We start from the raw sequence: 18,254 nt of genomic DNA on the forward strand, positions 1-18,254 counted from the left end.
AATGTTGGCAGAAAATCTACAGCATGTTGCCTATTTGATCAAACCATATGGTGAATTTTGTCTGCCAGACTGCACTTCAACGTTTCCTAAATATTCATAACTGTACTTTATCTGATGAGAATCACACTTATTTATATAGAACTATAAACTGTAAATGTCCCTTAAAATTGACATGGTCTGAATAACAGCAGAGATTATATAGTAAATCCTTCTAGAAAACCATGCCACAATCCCTGCTATATTTTTTTTCTTTGACACTTTCCAAATATCCAAAAGCTGGATCAAATTAGTCCCCTATGCTACTTCTACATGGAATTCCCTTGCTCCCATTTTGCTCCTAGATTTCACTGATACACAAATCTGTCAAATGTTTTATTTTAAATAATTCCCCACATTACAGAAACGCAGAGTGTGAGCAAAACATCCAACATCTGTGTCTGGTTAAGGGCGGGATACAAGTAAAACATTTACAGACTTATTGCAATACAGTCTGGATCCAGAGGCAGCAACATGGGTGCATGTGTTACTCCGTTCCACCAAAGGCATCGGGTTTAGGCTGCTTTCACACTACGTTTTTTTTAACATGTGTCCTGAACGTTTTTTAAATTCTTTATTTATACAACAGACCCTTACAGACCATATATCAGTCAGTTGGCAAAATAAACAAAAACAATTGCACAGAGTTTGGGAGAATACATCTCAATACAAAGTCACCAACGTCTGGGCCAACCCAAGAAATTGTCGAACGGGTCCGTTTTTTAACAAATTTTTATCAGAGGCAAGAAGGAGAAGTACCGAAAGGAGGCTAGAGAGCCTAAAGATCATTCAGACATCCCTCAACATAGAGTTCACACCAGCTGAGAGAGAATAAAGGGGGGAGGAACGTAGAGGAAGAGTGGAAAGGGGAAGGGATAGGACAGAGCGGGAGGAAGGTAAAAAAGAAAGAGGGGGGAGAAAGAGGGGGAAGGAGATGGGAAAGGAGGGGGAGAAGGGGAGAGAATAAGAAGGAGAGAGAGAAGAGAGAGGGAGAAGAAGAGAGAGAAAAAAAAAAAAAAGGGGTGGGGGGAGGTTTACCAGGGGGGAGAGGCCAGCGACAGAGGAGAAAGCGCTCCATCTACGCATCACGCAAAAGGAGGTCGTATTCATTGGAGAGCTTAAATTGCATCCAGGGGAGCCAGGTCCCGTGGAAGCGCTCGTACCGATCATGTATGGAGGAGGTCAGTTCCTCCATCTGCAGAAGCTCATTGACCCTGGAGGCCCAGAGGGACAGGGCAGGGGGAGCGTCCGACTTCCACTTTAAGGGGATGCATGACCTGGCCGCCATCACCAGAAAGTGCAGTAGCGACTGCTTGTATGCAGAGACAGACATCTCAGTCAATTGGAGAAGGAACAGCTCCGTGTTTAATCACCTCCCCCACTCCGCTCCAGAACCCTCTGAGGGCCGGACATGTCCAGAATATGTGTACAAAGTCCCCCTCCGCCGTCCCACATCTCCAGCAGCACGGGTCTACGCCTGGGAACATCTTGTGTACTCTAGTTGGGACCCTATACCACCTCGACAGAAGTTTATAATTGGATTCCTGAAGTCTGGAGCTTATGGAGGTCTTGTGGGCGAGCGCCAAAATTTTATTCCTTTGCGTATCCGTCAGGGAGAGACCTAGGTCTTGTTCCCAGTGTACGAGAAATGTTGGGGGAGGGAGGTCGCCAGGGTCCGTCAACATCCTGTACACCAGGGAGAGAGAGTGCCGTAACACTCCCTCCCGGGTACACAGCGCTTCAAACTCCGTAGGGCGAGCCGTGTACAGCGAGTGGTCGGGGAGAGAGCTAATGTAATGTCTGAGTTGCATGGACCTCCAGGTTCCCAACTTTCTCGGTGTCTCGCAAGCTGAGAGTGCCCCGAGCGAGGGCCAGCCCCCGTCAGTTATTAGATGACACGCCCGAAAGCGCCCCTCTTCTATCCATAGGCGAAAGACGGGGTCCGTCAGACTCGGATTGAAGTCTGGGGAGCCAATTATGGGTGAGAGAGGAGAGCGAATTGGGAGTAGTAATCTGCGGATCTGTCCCAGGGAACAACACTCCAAGGTAGCACCGATTGTAGGGTGATGCCTTAAGTTAGCGGGGAGAGGGCTCGGTATCCAAGGGGCTGCGGTAAGGCTGATTGCAGTGAAACTTTGTTCCGTCCTGAATGTTTTTTAACGCAAAAACGGATCCAGTGCAAATGCGTTTTCATTTCAATGCATTTGCAATGGACTCGCGTCAACATGCGTTCACCTGTGTTATAGTGAGGATCCAGCGACTTGCAGTTTTTTAACTTTTTTCAAAAACGCTACTTGTAGCGTTTTTGAGCTGCGTCCAAATACTGCAAATTGCTGGATCCTGACTATACTGCACGCAAACGTATGTGAACGCTGGCATGCTGATAGACAGGATCCTGCTTGCTCTACTGAGCATGACCAGAAACCAGCCTCGGGTGATCAGTCCCTCTGTCCCCCTCCCTCTCTCCCCCTCCCTCTCTCCCCCTCCCTCTCTCCCCCTCCCTCTCTCCCCCTCCCTCTCTCCCCCGCCTGAGAGCTGCAGAGGCTCGTAACCAAGGTAAACATCGGGTAACTTGCTTGGATACCCAATGTTTACCTCAGTTACGTGCGCAGGGAGCCCGGCTCCTAGCAGCTGCAGACGCTCGTAACCAAGGTAAATATCGGGTGTCCAAGCAAGCTACCCAATGTTTACCTTAGTTACGAGCCTCCGCAGCTGTCAGATGCCGGCTCCCAGTCTCACGTTCAGTTCCCCTCACTCCCGATCACATGACTCCAATGCCTGCCCATAAACTTCAAGTGACAGGATCCTGCAAAATAAGACATGCGTTTGCATATGTTTTTCTATGCAAAAACAGGATCCGCTTTTGCAGCAAAAAAACGTTCATGACGCATGCTAAAAAAACGTAGTGTGAAAGCAGCCTTAAATATAGTGACGGTTGTCTGCCAAGACAAATGTTACCTCCTCCCCTCCCTCCAAAAAAAAAAAAAAAAAGATACGCTGGATGAAATAAGTATTAAACATGTCTCCAATTAAGTAAATATATTTCTAAAGGTGCTATTGACATGAATTTCTCACCAGATGTCGGCAACAACCCATCCAATCCACACAGGCAAAGAAATCATAGATCATAAATTATGTGTATAATGACAAATGACAGAATTCATCCTTCCTTCAATCATATGAAGTTTGCCAGTGCAGTAAGCTGAAAAACAGCCCCACACTATGATGTTCCCACCTCCAAACTTCACTGTTGGTGTTTTGGGGGCGATTTTCCTTTTGGCCTCAAAACATAGTGTGCATTATGGCATCCAAAGAGTTCAATTTTGGTCTCATCTGACCAGACTATATCTCTCAGAATTTCACAGACTTGTCTAAATGTTGTTGATCAAACTTTAAACGAGCTTGAAGATGCTCTTTTTTCAGCAATGGAGTCTTGCAGTTGAACGTGCATACAGTCCATGGAGGGTGAGTGCATTATTTATTGTTTTCTTAGAAATATTTGTACCTGCTGATTCCAGGTCTTTCTGTAGCTCTCCACAGGGGGTCCTTGGCTCTTGGACAACTCTACTGATAATTCTTTTCCCTCCTCTATTTGAAACCTTACAGGGAGCACCTGGATGTGACTAGTATATGGTGCAATGATGTGGATTCCACTTCTGGATTATGGCCCACACAGTTCTCACTGGAATCTTCAGTAGTTTAGAAATTTTTCTGTAACCAATGCCATCAAAATATTTTTCAACAATAAGGTTGCAAAAGTCTCGAGACAGCTCACTGGTTTTAACAGTCATGAGATGTTTCTTGTGTGGCACCTTGGTAATGAGACTCCTTTGTATAGCCCGTCAGTTGAACCAGCTGATATTATTTTTCACTAAGTGACCAGATTGCTTTCTAATACTGATATAATTCAAATGGTGTCATGGCTTTCTATGGGTTTTTTCCGCTCCCACTCTTCAGGTGTTCAATACTTTGTCCCTGTCATTTCTCATTAATATGATGCATAACTTAATTTCTGGACATCTATGGTTTTATTTCTTTGCATGTGTGAAGTGGATGGTTTTTTTTACCAACATCTGGTGAGAAATTCACATCAGTAGCACCTTTAGAAATATAGTTACTTAGAAAATGGGTGATGTGTTCATTACTCATTTCACTCAGTGTGTAATGGCTATGTCTGACCGTACAGGGACATGGCCTGATGATAGCACATCTCCAGGACTGGGGAGGAAGCAGAAAAGTATATAGACAGGACAGCATGGATCATAGCTGCTGCATTCTGTGAGGTAAAACAGGTTTAAAAACAGGCAGGGAAGTGTGATACCTAATAGACAAAATCTGCTACGATCTCATGCTGTAACATCTTTATACTCTTACTTCCTCCCCGGCCCAGGAGCTGTGGTATGATCAGACCATGTCCCTGTACGGTCAGACACGGCCATTACACAGTACATCGCAGGGGCAATTATAAAATTCTCTCGGTACAGGAGATAAATTTATTTTTTTTATTTTTTTTAAAAACACATCCAATTTTGGAATTTATTATTATTTCAAGATCTATTGATTAAAATGTACTCTGTTCGTGGGACAACCCCTTTAAATATTATTGACGCTCTTGTGGCCTCCTCTAATATCTGCATTGTGACAGAACTCAGGTGTAGAGAGGAAAAATTTGCAAATCTTTTAATTTAATTTGCATTAAAAGCAAACTGTTCATATCTTACAAGTTACAAAATTGCTTTCTTAATACACAGGGGGAGTAGAGACACACATACAACCCAAATTATGCTAATGTTGACATATGCCATTCCCAATAAACCTTATGGACAAGTTAGACAATTAAAGGGGTTATCCGGCTTCTTTGACATTTTTTTTTTTATTTCCCTATTGGGCTACATTGGGGCAGGTAAGTAGATAGAGACCACTTACCTGCCCTGCTGTCAGCCCCTCTCCCCCGGCTCAGTGCGGTCATGTGACCGCTCCTGCCGCGATTTTGCTGCTTCCGGTCATTTCATGTCAACATGGGCAGGGCCATGTTGACATGCAAATGTGGAACAGCATGTCGCCTCCCTGCTGGGTGTCTACAGTGTGATGAGCCCCCGCCCCCCTTCCCTGCACCCTCCCACACATTCCCCCGCACCTCTTTTACTCTCCAGTAACCTCCCCCTGTACTGCTGTGGGGTCCGTGACCTGGGGCGGGGCCTGGCGGCAGCTGCCGTGGTGTCAGCTCCAGCACCGGGCCCCCTGCTCAGATCACACATTCAAATGTACCGGCATCACAGATCACCGATGCCGGTACATTTGAAAGTGCTGATGAGAAGCAGCGCAGCGCTGCTTCTCATCACTGTCCCTCCGGCTGTCTGTGCTCTCTTCAGCACAGCGGTGACGTCACTACTGTGCTGATATGTCCAGAGCACAGACAGCGCGCGAACGTACAGGAGCGGCGGGGTCCGAGGACGGGTGAGTATGTATTCCCTACATGTGTTCCCGATGGGGATGGGGATGGGGGGGTTGCAGAGCCATATGTGTGCGTGTGCAGAGCCATATGTGTGCGTGTGCAGAGCCATATGTGTGCGTGTGAGGTGCAGAGCCATATGTGTGCGTGTGCAGAGCCATGTGTGTGCGTGTACGGTGCAGAGCCATGTGTGTGTGTGCAGAGCCATATGTGTGCGGGTGCGGTGCAGAGCCATATGTGTGCGGTGCAGAGCCATATGTGTGCGTGTGCGGTACAGAGCCATATGTGTGCGTGTGCGGTGCAGAGCCCGATGTGGGGCTGTTATTTGCAATGCTGTAGTGATACCAGGTCAGGTGCTGGGGAAGAATACTGACAGGGAATGTGTGTGCAGGGGGCGGGCAGGGGGTGAGGCTGGACACTGGGGTGGGGCTGGACACTGGGGTGGGGCTGGACACTGGGGTGGGGCTGGACACTGGGGTGGGGCTGGACACTGGGGTGGGGCTGGACACTGGGGTGGGTGGTGACAGCTCTGACTGAGGTTTTGCACAGGAAGTGGTCATGTTTGCTGGATCTGAATGTAAACAAGAGCTGCAGAGAATAAAGGGATAATTCAAGAGGAACAAAAGTTAGAAAACAAAAAATAACAATGTAGGTGTGATTTATATGACAATACAGCACAGATAACAAAAATTTTTGTTAAGCTACTGTCGGACAACTCCTTTAAGTCAGGAATATACGGTAGCTTTATACTTATAAACAAGCCTTTACATACATGTAACCATTATATCAAAAATCCTTAAAAAAAATAAATATATAGGGGTACAAGTAGACCGAGGGCAATTTTAGAGTACTGTATAAATTAAATAGAACAATCAGGTTGAAGCAGAACTTAAAGGGGACCTGTCCCATATGACTTGTAACCTACAAGCAGGGTGCTGTGTGGGCTAAAAACCCCTTCCTGCTCATCCCTGTGTTGGAATATTGTGTAAAATGAAATTATATATATATAAATAAAGTTTTATAATGAACGTGCTCCCTGTGTAAATGAGCATAAGGACTAGTCCCCAGGGCGTCGCTTTGCCCCATCTAGTTTGTTTTCTTTCCGTGGTATCACGCCTATGTGGGCGTGATGCCATGGATTTACATGAGCGACGTCACCGTCAGCTCCTGGAAATCCCACGCGTGCACGCTTCTCATTTGCCAGCCTTCTTATCCGGGTGTACGCTGGTCAGCTTCACAAGCGCACTGCACATGATCTGAAGGCTCCTGCGCTTCTGACCATGCGCAGAGCGCATCTAAAGTCGGCAAGCAAAATAACCGGTTAAGAAGACTGTGCAAAGCGCGCACGTGAGGGATCTCTAGCAGCTGACGGTGTCGCTCATGTAAATCCATGGTATCACGCCCACAGGGGCGTGATACCACGGAAAGGAGGCAAACTAGACGGGTTGAAGCGATGCCCTGAGGACTAGCCCCTCTGCTCATTTACATAGAGAACACAGAAGTTATAAAACATTTTTTTATTAATTCATTTTACACAATATTACAACACAGGGATGGGTAGGAAGGGGTTTAGGCCACACATTAGTGATGTGTCGGTCGTGAACGATCTGACACAAAGATCCGGCTCCCTGCTGTTAACGACAGGAGCCGGATCACCAAAGTGAGCCACTAAAATTGCTAAACGGCTCTTTTCGCCGCCGAAACCCCGCCCACCCACGTCTAAACCCCGCCCACTCCGTGATCGAATTGATCCCTTGTAAGTGGGTGGGGTTTAGCCGTGGGTGGGCGTGGTTTCAGCGGCGTCATTATAATCTTAAATATGTGTTCACCTGGGGTGAACACATATATAATAAGGAGCCAAGAACGATCCGAATGAGCTGGCTCTTTTTGGTGAGCGGAGCCATGGGAACCGGACCACCAAAAAGAGACGGACTGCCCATCACTACCACACATTTACCCTGCTTGTAGGTTACAAGGCATATGAGGCCTGACAGGTTCCCTTTAACCTCTGACTGCCCATTAAATTGTAAATGTTTAAATGTTGCCATCAATATCAATTTAATAGAGTGTTCAATATCATTCTTTACAAAAAATAAATATTATTATCAGCAGAGCTTTATTTGCATATGTAACAATACCGCAATTAATTCACTTCCTCTTGCTGAATGATGTCAATTCCTATTTTCCTGTTTGCCTTTTTTCAACAGTACTAACTATCCTGCCTGACCTTAAGAAAAGCTTGATTTATTGGTCTGCCCAGGATCCAGGCGCATGGAATTGCCGGTGCTGAACTCTTTAAAATGAAGGTTTCAATGCTGCGAGTAAAGTGGATGCAACAACTGCCACATAGCTCAAAGGAACAGCTGCCTCTTTAGAGCCAGCAGCCTCTCTCCTCCTCGCAGCTCAATAGATCAACTTCCCTTGTAAACTGTTACAATGTGCACAGTCTGCTGAAACAGCTTACAAGGCGAGAGAGCCAAGCAAGGGCTCCTATTGTAGGCCTCTGCTGGCAGCCAGCGCTCCCTGCCTGTGTATGGCATCAGCAGCGCCCTGAATGGATATGTATCTAGTGGGGGGAACTAAATGAATAACTTTTCTGTCTTCTTCAGCACTTTTTTAACAGGATTTTCACGCAGAATGAACTTCGGATACATCAAGGATACACGTGAAGTTTTATATTTTTTGACATTAGTGAAGTTTGTGATCTTAGACCAGCATAGATTTCCAGAATTAAAGCACTACTCCAGCATTTTTTTACTGCGCTGCTGGAGTGGTGCTTGAAATCTAAGCCCCTGCTACCTGTCTTAAGGCCCCGTCACACACAGAGATAAATCTTTGGCAGATCTGTGGTTGCAGTGAAATCATGGACATATTGTTCCATTTGTACACAGCCACAAACCTGGCACTGATTGTCCACAATTTCACTGCAACCACAGATCTGCCGCAGATTTATCTGTGTGTGTGACAGGGCCTTTAGGCTATGTGCGCACTAGAGCAAAATACCCGCGGATTTACCCGCGGATTTGCCGCGGAAATTTCTTGAGAAATGTCTGCAATCTTTGTGCAGACATTTCCCATGAAATTCTATGAGAAAAAAAAAAAGCTGTGCGCACTGGTGCGGATTTTTCTCAAGAAAGTTTCTTGAGGAAAATTTCTCGAGAAACTTTCTTGAGAAAATGAACATGTCCATTAAATCCGCAGGTATCCCGCGGATTTCTGCAGTACAGACTGCAAAAATCCGCAGGGAACCACCCGCGGGAAAATCGCGGCAATTCCGCGGTAAATCCGCGGCTAATCCGCGGCTAATCCGCGGCAAATCCGCATGCGGTTTTGCCGCAGATTTTTTCCGGAGGTCAGCAATTCTTCACTCCCAGAAGTTTCTCGAGAAGATTTTCTCGAGAAACTTCACATCTCTAGTGCGCACATAGCCTTATACTCACCGTCCGGTGGCTTCATCTTCTATCGTTTCTGCTCCGGTCAGTCTTCTGTGATGTGACCTGTCGGCAGCTCCGTTGTTTCATGGAGCCGAAGGTCACAACTCAATGCAACTCTATGAGAGCCTAGTTCTGGCTGTTAAAGATATAATGGGAGCTTGTGACGTAACTTCTGACTTCCGAACAGTCAGAAGTTAAGGGCACAAGATGGCACCACGGGACCGGAGAAGAGTCAGTACAAGGTGATGCTGCCAAAAGCTGAAGAGAAATCGGAGAAAGTCCAGCTCACCTGTTCCTTTTCTGGAAACCGGGAATCCTGACCGTGCACGGACCAAAGGAGGAGGAAGCCAAGCTCCAAGATCATCGGATGAATGAAAATGGGATATAGTCAAATTTATTTGGCCATGAATAAAACTTCATCATGTGTGATAGAAATATAGAACAGGAGGACGCGTTTCGGATATCCTAATTCTGTCTCTGGAGACAGAATAAGGATGTTATATCCGAAACGCGTCCTCCTGTTCTATATTTCTACCACACATGATGAAGTATTATCCATGACCAAATAAATTTACATATTTTTAAAGAAAAAATTATTCGACTTGATTGCTGGACTATATTCCATTTGCATTCAGCTGCCAAAAGCTGAGTATGTGACAGTGGGCTGAGATTTAAAGCGACACTCCAGTGCGGCAAAGGAAAATAAATTGTTGGAGTGGTGCTTTAAATCTATGTGTCCTGCCCTCTGTCCTTTACTCAACCTTCAGCGGCTTCATCTTCTATGGCCGATGCTCCTGTCGGTCTCCTGTGATGTGACTTGACAGCAGCTCCAGTGCTTCATGGAAACGGAGGTCACAACTCAATGTAACTCTATGAGAGCCTCGCTCTGGCCTCATTCTGGCTCACATAGAAAATTGCATTGGGATTGGAAACTTCTGAAGTAACGTCTGATTTCTGGCCAGTCAGAAGTTAGTCACAAGATGGCGTCGCGAGACCGAAGCGGCACCGGTAATAGGTGAAGCCGCTGGAAAGTGAGTATATGACAAGGGGCTTAGATTTAAAGCGTCATTTCAGTGCTGAAAAATATAAAATTATTGGAGTGGTGCTTTAAAGGGCTATATGATAGTGTCTAGACTAGAGATTTCTGTTACTGAAAATTCAGCCTAGCATTCCCTGAATATTCCAATAGTACTGAATATTTCTTAACTTAGAATTTGAGATGAGTGAACCCGATGTTTGGAGTTTGTACTGAACACAGACTTTTAAAAAAAAAAAAATAGAGTTCGAGTTCGGGTGTGCTAGGGGATGCACGGTGTGCTGCTCAGTGCGAGCCACTTGCACTGTATAAACAGCTCGCACTGGAGGAAACAAGAATGTGATCAGATGTAATTTGCACCAGACAAAAAAAAAGGGGGGAAAAAATGCACCCACCCTCCCCCAGAAGTATTCCGTTTACGGCTGGCTGCATGTGGGCGGAGATCCGAACTGCCAATCATTGACTTTAAATGAAGTTCAAGTCAAGTTCAAGTTCAGAACTGAACTTTAAAAAAAGCCTGGCTGTAACCCGACGAACTGAACTTCCAAAAGTCCACTCATCTCTACTTGGAATGTTTGATTAGATTCCCAGTAATGAAAATATGAGTGGTACTATGGTCTAGAGGTTTGCATTGTCGCCCTTATGGGTTCATGGGCATCAAGCCAACCTGGGTGGACATATGGATGGAGTTTATATTTTGCCCCTGCGTTTGTGTGGGCTTCCTTCGTTTTCATTCTATGTTCCAAAAAAACAGACCAATGTGATTTGGACCAATGTAAGTGAAAGTCTATTCAGAGGACTACAGAATATTAGAAAAACAAAGACCAAGTAGAGCGGACCTCATATTTGTTGTAATATACATAGACCCCATAGAATACATACAGAAACCTGTGGACAAGAAGGGGTATTTATCATGTTTTTGAAGTAAAACTACTGTACCACAGTTGTGAAAAAGTATACAGTTTTTATTATTACAAAAAGTGCAAATATCAAAGTCACATGTGATGACAGTTAGTAGTTAGACATACATAGTTAAAATCCAATTACATGAGACAGAGAGAGAAAAACGTCCCAGGGAGGGAGACAGACTACCCCTCAGCTAAAACTGGGAAGAAAGTGGTATTACTATATCCCAGGAGGGCATATAAGTAACCAAAAGATATCAATAGTATATCCCCTGGGCTAGTGGAGTGATGGAATGTCCATACATTAAACCGTAACCAACAGGATAAGGTCCAAATCAGGGCCTGAGTACACCAGTATGTAACACCACCAGAAAACACATAGCAAAATCTCAGATAGAGAAAAAAAGAAATAAATCATACAGTGGTGGGGAAATTGGCACATGAAGGACCTACCTGTGGTATGTATAGCACACAAAAAGGGAGACTGTCAGCCTCACATGTGGACCCGGTCCCGACACGTGTTTCGCATGTGCTTCAATGGGAGACCGTGTCGGGACCAGGTCCACATGTGAGGCTGACAGACTCCCTTTTTGGGTGCTATACATAACACAAATTGGTCCATCAGGTGCCAATTTCCCCACTACTGTATGATTTTTTTTTTTCCTCTCTATCTGAAATGTTGCTATGTATTTTCTGGTGGTGTTACATACTGGTGTACTCAGGCCCTGATTTGGACCTTATCCTGTTGGTTACTATTTGCAAGAGCAAGAAACTTTCTAAATATCCTACCACTTTGCTGTTGTATAGTCTGTGTAACACCTTTACATAGCCGATTGCTCTGCTGCAGCATAGATCCTACAGATGATATAATTCAACCTGATTGTGAAAGCTCTCTTTGCTCTAGCCCTCCTTGTTGTCAGAGGTTGTTTCTGTCAATTGTGTCCCAATTTCTTTCCTTAGAGGAATCATTACCGACATGACAAATTCATTAAGATCTGTTTGACAGATCCCTTTTACCCCCAATAAGAAACAGCAGTAGGAAGAGTTTGTATATAGGAGAGAAAAAAATTGTTTTAAAAACTGAGAGTCCTCAGTGGTTGATACCAAAATATATTTTAAAATAAATATATTTTACCTGTAAGTAGGAAAGCAAAGACTGAAAGGGAGGGGTGGGGGTGCTTCCAACTACTACGGAAGGGCAGATCACACAGGCTGTATATAAGGGGGTAAGCACACACGGGGCAATCTAGAGGGGGATGGGAATTCACATGAAATCTGTAGGAGTATGGTGAGACAGGACAGGAGAGAACCCATACTACAAGGAGGAAGGGGGTGACCACTCATTTCCCAGCATCAGTATCCATCAGAAAAAGTTCCCCACGAATTGTTGAAGGGTAAAGCAGTGCAGGAATAAGTCTGTATGCATATGAGTGCTACATCAACGTCACATCCAGAATGTACTAAATAGACAGTGTCCACAAGCCTCAATCTAGAAGAAGTTTGCAAACTGCATATCAGGGGGCCTGTAGATGAATAAAGAAATGGAAATAGCAAATTGAAACTCAGTGCAATTTTACTTTGTAAATTCAAGGTAATCAATAACATATGTTAAATTATTTTTCCCAAACCCTTTAAAGAGAACGTATCATTACACACATGCTGCCTGAATTACAGGCAGCATGAATCTGAAAGCAAGGAGAAGAGCCCCATGGATATAACAAAAAAAAATAATAATAATCAAATCTTCTTTATTGAGACATATTAAAATTTCAAATAAGATCCATATTGACCTAAAGTAATAAAATACACCGACGTGTTTCTGGTGTGTCAACATCCAGTCCGATATACAGTGCCTACAAGTAGTATTCAACCCCCTGCAGATTTAGCAGGTTTGATAAGATGCAAATAAGTTAGAGCCTGCAAACTTCAAACAAGAGCAGGATTTATTAACAGATGCATAAATCTTACAAACCAACAAGTTATGTTGCTCAGTTAAATTTTAATAAATTTTCAACAGAAAAGTGTGGGTCAATTATTATTCAACCCCTAGGTTTAATATTTTGTGGAATAACCCTTGTTTGCAATTACAGCTAATAATCGTCTTTTATAACACCTGATCAGGCCGGCACAGGTCTCTGGAGTTATCTTGGCCCACTCCTCCATGCAGATCTTCTCCAAGTTATCTAGGTTCTTTGGGTGTCTCATGTGGACTTTAATCTTGAGCTCCTTCCACAAGTTTTCAATTGGGTTAAGGTCAGGAGACTGACTAGGCCACTGCAACACCTTGATTTTTTCCCTCTTGAACCAGGCCTTGGTTTTCTTGGCTGTGTGCTTTGGGTCGTTGTCTTGTTGGAAGATGAAATGATGACCCATCTTAAGATCCTTGATGGAGGAGCAGAGGTTCTTGGCCAAAATCTCCAGGTAGGCCGTGCTATCCATCTTCCCATGGATTCGGACCAGATGGCCAGGCCCCTTGGCTGAGAAACAGCCCCACAGCATGATGCTGCCACCACCATGCTTGACTGTAGGGATGGTATTATTGGGGTCGTATGCAGTGCCATCCAGTCTCCAAACATCACGTGTGTGGTTGGCACCAAAGATCTCGATCTTGGTCTCATCAGACCAGAGAACCTTGAACCAGTCTGTCTCAGAGTCCTCCAAGTGATCATGAGCAAACTGTAGACGAGCCTTGACATGACGCTTTGAAAGTAAAAGGTACCTTACGGGCTCGTCTGGAACGGAGACCATTGCGGTGGAGTACGTTACTTATGGTATTGACTGAAACCAATGTCCCCACTGCCATGAGATCTTCCCGGAGCTCCTTCCTTGTTGTCCTTGGGTTAGCCTTGACTCTTCGGACAAGCCTGGCCTCGGCACGAGTGGAAACTTTCAAAGGCTGTCCAGGCCGTGGAAGGCTAACAGTAGTTCCATAAGCCTTCCACTTCCGGATGATGCTCCCAAGAGTGGAGACAGGTAGGCCCAACTCCTTGGAAAGGGTTTTGTACCCCTTGCCAGCCTTGTGACCGTCTACGATCTTGTCTCTGATGGCCTTGGAATGCTCCTTTGTCTTTCCCATGTTGACCAAGTATGAGTGGTGTTCACAAGTTTGAGGAGGGTCTTAATTAGTCAGAAAAGGCTGGAAAAAGAGATAATTAATCCAAACATGTGAAGCTCATTGTTCTTTGTGCCTGAAATACTTCTTAATACTTTAGGGGAGCCAAACAGAATTCTGGTGGATTGAGGGGTTGAATAATGAATGACCCTCTGAATAAACTTTTCACAATTTAAAAAAAAAAAAAAAAAAAAAAAATAACATTCTTTTTTGCTGCAGTGCATTTCACACTTCCAGGCTGATCTACAGTCCAAGTGTCACAATGCCAAGTTAATTCCGAATGTGTAAACCTGCTAAATCTGCAGGGGGTTGAATATTACTTGTAGGCACTGTACGCCAAGACAGGCAATGGAGAAGATGGAGAGTTTAATCTCTCCCTCTTCTCTGCACCTGTGCTCCGATTCTTGCATGCGGCGTTTGAGCAGAGTGTCATTAGCATATCACATTGGATGCTGTATGCCAGTGTGAACCCGGTCTTAAAGAGGTGGTTCACCCGTTTTCATTACTGGCCACATCAAGATTATGTTGAGAAACAAGGTTTCTCTCAAATACCTTGTGTTGACAATAGTGATTGTGAGCGGCGCTATTGCAGTCTGCTCAACCCCTTTGCGTGATCCCAGGCTCCGTGACCTCTGATGTCCAGTGAGGTCAAGTCAAATGAGGCGGGCCGCAGTCTTTCTGAGTGAGTGGGCTGTGGGTGGCGTTTAGATTGTAAGCTCTTACGAGCAGGGTTGTAATTATTTTCGCTTTAATTATTGTATTTCATATAACGGTTACTTACGAATGTTTCTTTGTATATGAACCTCTGAAATTGTAAAGCGCTGATGAATGATGATTACTGGACATGTGAACTCAGCCTTACAACTCTTTTTCGTCAAATTACAACTTGATATAATCCGAACATCCCACTCCCATCTCCAAGACGTCTTGCGAGCTGCACCAATTCTTTGCAATGCACTACCCAGAGCAAATCAATTAATTCACAATACCCAGTCTTAAACGTGCTCTAATAACGCATTTCTTTAGGCTATGTGCGCACTAGAAATGTGAAGTTTCTCAAGAAAATTTCTTGAGAAACTTCTGCCAGTGAAAGATTTCCGGACCTGCGGAAAAAATCCGCACCAAATCCGCATGCGTTTTTGCCGCGGATTTGCCGCGGATTTGCCGCGAATTTGCCGCGGATTTACCGCGGATTTACCGCAGGTTTGTCCCTGCAATAAATAATAAAGATAATCGATAGACAGATAATGGATAGAGGGAAAGATGGATAGATGAATAGATAGATAGATAGAGGGATAGATAGATGAATAGATAGATAGATAGAGGGATAGATAGATAGATAGATAGATAGAGGGATAGATAGATAGATAGATAGATAGATAGAGGGATAGATAGATAGATAGAGGGATAGATAGATAGATAGATAGATAGATGAATAGATAGATAGATAGATAGATAGAGGGATAGATAGATAGATGAATAGATAGATAGAGGGATAGATGGATAGATAGATAGAGGGATAGATAGATAGATGAATAGATAGATAGAGGGATAGATGGATAGATAGATAGAGGGATAGATGGATAGATGGATAGATAGATAGATAGATAGATGAGAAAAACCTATATAATGTTCCACCTCCCTGCATTTTCTAAGCTGGCACCCTTTAGTGACTTTCATGTGGCACTTAGGCTACTTTCACACCTCCGGTTTTTGCTATGCGGCACAATCCGGCACTTTGCATGAAAATCGCAACCGGTTTTTTTTGCTGCCGGTTGCGATTTTCCTGCATAGACTTTAATTAGTGCCGCATTGTGCCGCATGGCCTTGCGTTCCGTCCGTTTTTTGCCGCATGCGGCAGATGTAGCCGATGCGGCGGCCGGATGGAACGTTGCCTGGCACGTTTTTTCGTGCGGAAAAAAAAACCGCATCGCGCCGCATTCGGCCGATGCGGCACATTTTTCAATACATGCCTATGGCGGCCGGATGCGGCGCGATGCGGCAATAACCGCATCCGGCCGCCGCATGCGGTTTTTGCCACTGCGCATGCTCAGTAGCATGCCGCAAGCGGCAAAAACCGGACTGGCCGCAAAGGAAAAACCTATGCAAAGGATGCGGTGTTTTCACCGCATCCGTTGCATAGCTTGCACAGCCGGATTGAGCCGCAGAGCTCAAGCCGGATGTGTGAAAGTAGCCTAAAGGGTGCTTAGCCTTGTATTTAGCCATAAAATAAATAAATAATTAAAAAAAAAATGACGTGAGGTCCCCCCATTTTTTGTAGCCAGCTAGGGTAAAGCAGACGGCTGCAGCCTGCAGACCACCGCTGGCAGCTTCACCTTGGCTGATAATCCAAAACAGTGGGCACCACACGCTGTTATTTTAAATTATATAAATAATTTAAAACAAAAAACGTGGGGTCCCCCCCATATTGGATCACCAGCCAAGGTAAAGCGGACAGCTGGGGTCTGATATTCTCAGACTAGGGAGGTCCACTGTTATTGGACACTCCCCAGCCTAAAAATAGCAGGCCGCAGCCGCCCCAGAAGTGGCGCATCCATTAGACGTGCCAATCCTGGCGCTTTGCCCCAGCTCATCCCGCGCCCTGGTGCGTTGGCAAACGGGGTAATATATGGGGTTGATGCCAGATGTGTAATGTCACCTGGCATCAAGCCCTGGGGTTGGTGAGGTCAGGCGTCTATCAGATACCCGACATCACCAACCCAGTCAGTAATAATTAAAAAATAGACAACAAAAAAAGTTTTATTTGAAAAAACACTCCCCAAAACATTCCCTCTTTAACCAATTTATTGAAAAGAGCACAATCAATTCCACGTCCGGCGTAATCCAATAAGGGGGGGGGGACACGGCGATCCATACCATAGTCGCTGTCCCAGTCAATGAAAAACAGAATGTTCCCCATTGGCTGGGAGAGCAATGCAGTGACCTGAGCTAACATCAATAGGTCAGCTCAGGTCACTGCAGGGGATGACGAGCGCTGCCATCAGGAGCATAGATGAGATCATTACCTTCTGTGATCATCTCCTGTACTGCTGACGTCAGCGCTGTCACTGACTTATCGCGAGAGCCCGTGACGTCACCGCTAGTGACAGTCTCGGGCCGCTCGCGAGTCGGCCCTAGACAGCAGTGACAGTGCTGACGTCAGGAGGCAGGAGATCGTCACAGCAGGTAATGATCTCACCTCCTGACAGCAGCGATCGTCATCCCCGCGGCTCCCAGCACTGCAGGATGTCCGTGTCTGCCTGCGCTGCAGCGTGACAGGCTGCTGACACTGCGGGCATACACTGACACCCTGCAGTGCTGGGAGCCGCGAGGCCGGAGCAGGACACACACTGCACAGACACCTGGAGGTCGCACGGAAGTGCTTCTGTGCGGCGTCCAGGGAGTGCGACGTGTGTTTCCTCTGCTCCTCTTCCTGGCATAATGACATCGCTTCCTGCAAAACCGCAGGCAGCGATGGGCATTACCGCAGGTAAATCGCGGCTATTCCGGTGGTATACCGCACATCATTGCTACCTGCGGAATACCCCCGGAATACCCCCGGTACCTGCGGAAATTAATGGACATGCACATTTTCTCAAGAAAGTTTCTCGAGAAAATTTTCTCAAGAAATTTTCTTGAGAAAAATCCGCACAGTGCGCACAGCTATTTTTTTTTCTCATTGAATTTCATGGGAAACGTCTGCACAAAGATTGCAGACATTTCTCAAGAAATTTCCGGGGCAAATCCGCGGGTAAATCCGCGGGAAAAACGGTCTAGTGCGCACATAGCCTTAGACTGGCCTATCACCTCTACTCACTAATCTAACTATTCCTGTTTTGACCTTACAATATTTTCTTCAATATCTGGTCCTTTTATCATCTGTTTACACCCTGCATGCACTTAATAGCTCTCTGTATCTGTACTTGTACATACTGGCTGGTGACCGGTTCATGCAGTTAGTGAATTCCCTATATATTGATGGCCGGAGCAGACAATACAAGCACTTTTTACCATCTACCTTTTACGTCTCAGATTGTAAGCTTGCGAGTAGGGCCCTCACTCCTTCCGGTATCTGTGGAATTGAGTTAGGCCTTGGTTTCACTTGCATTTTGCACGGGTGAGTGCAATCAGATAAAACATCAGATTGCTCTCACTCTAGTGCAAAACCATGGAGGCAGTTTCCATCTGCAATTGATTTTCATGCCATAGCGGCATGCAGAATGAATCGCAGCATGCTGTGTTTGGCAGCGAGTCTCGGCTCACGGACCGCCATACAAGT

The 18,254-nt window shown here is 45.3% G+C and overlaps 1 protein-coding gene across 2 annotated transcripts in view; it reads right to left on the reverse strand.

Annotated features, from left to right (window-relative positions):
- SPAG6 (sperm associated antigen 6) overlaps nt 1-18,254 on the reverse strand; it is a 266,300-nt gene that overhangs the window by 190,021 nt on the left and 58,025 nt on the right. The gene's annotated exons all lie outside the window — the stretch shown is intronic.

This window comes from Anomaloglossus baeobatrachus, chromosome 6 (assembly GCF_048569485.1).
Source record: "Anomaloglossus baeobatrachus isolate aAnoBae1 chromosome 6, aAnoBae1.hap1, whole genome shotgun sequence".
Classification (NCBI taxonomy): Eukaryota; Metazoa; Chordata; class Amphibia; order Anura; family Aromobatidae; genus Anomaloglossus; species Anomaloglossus baeobatrachus.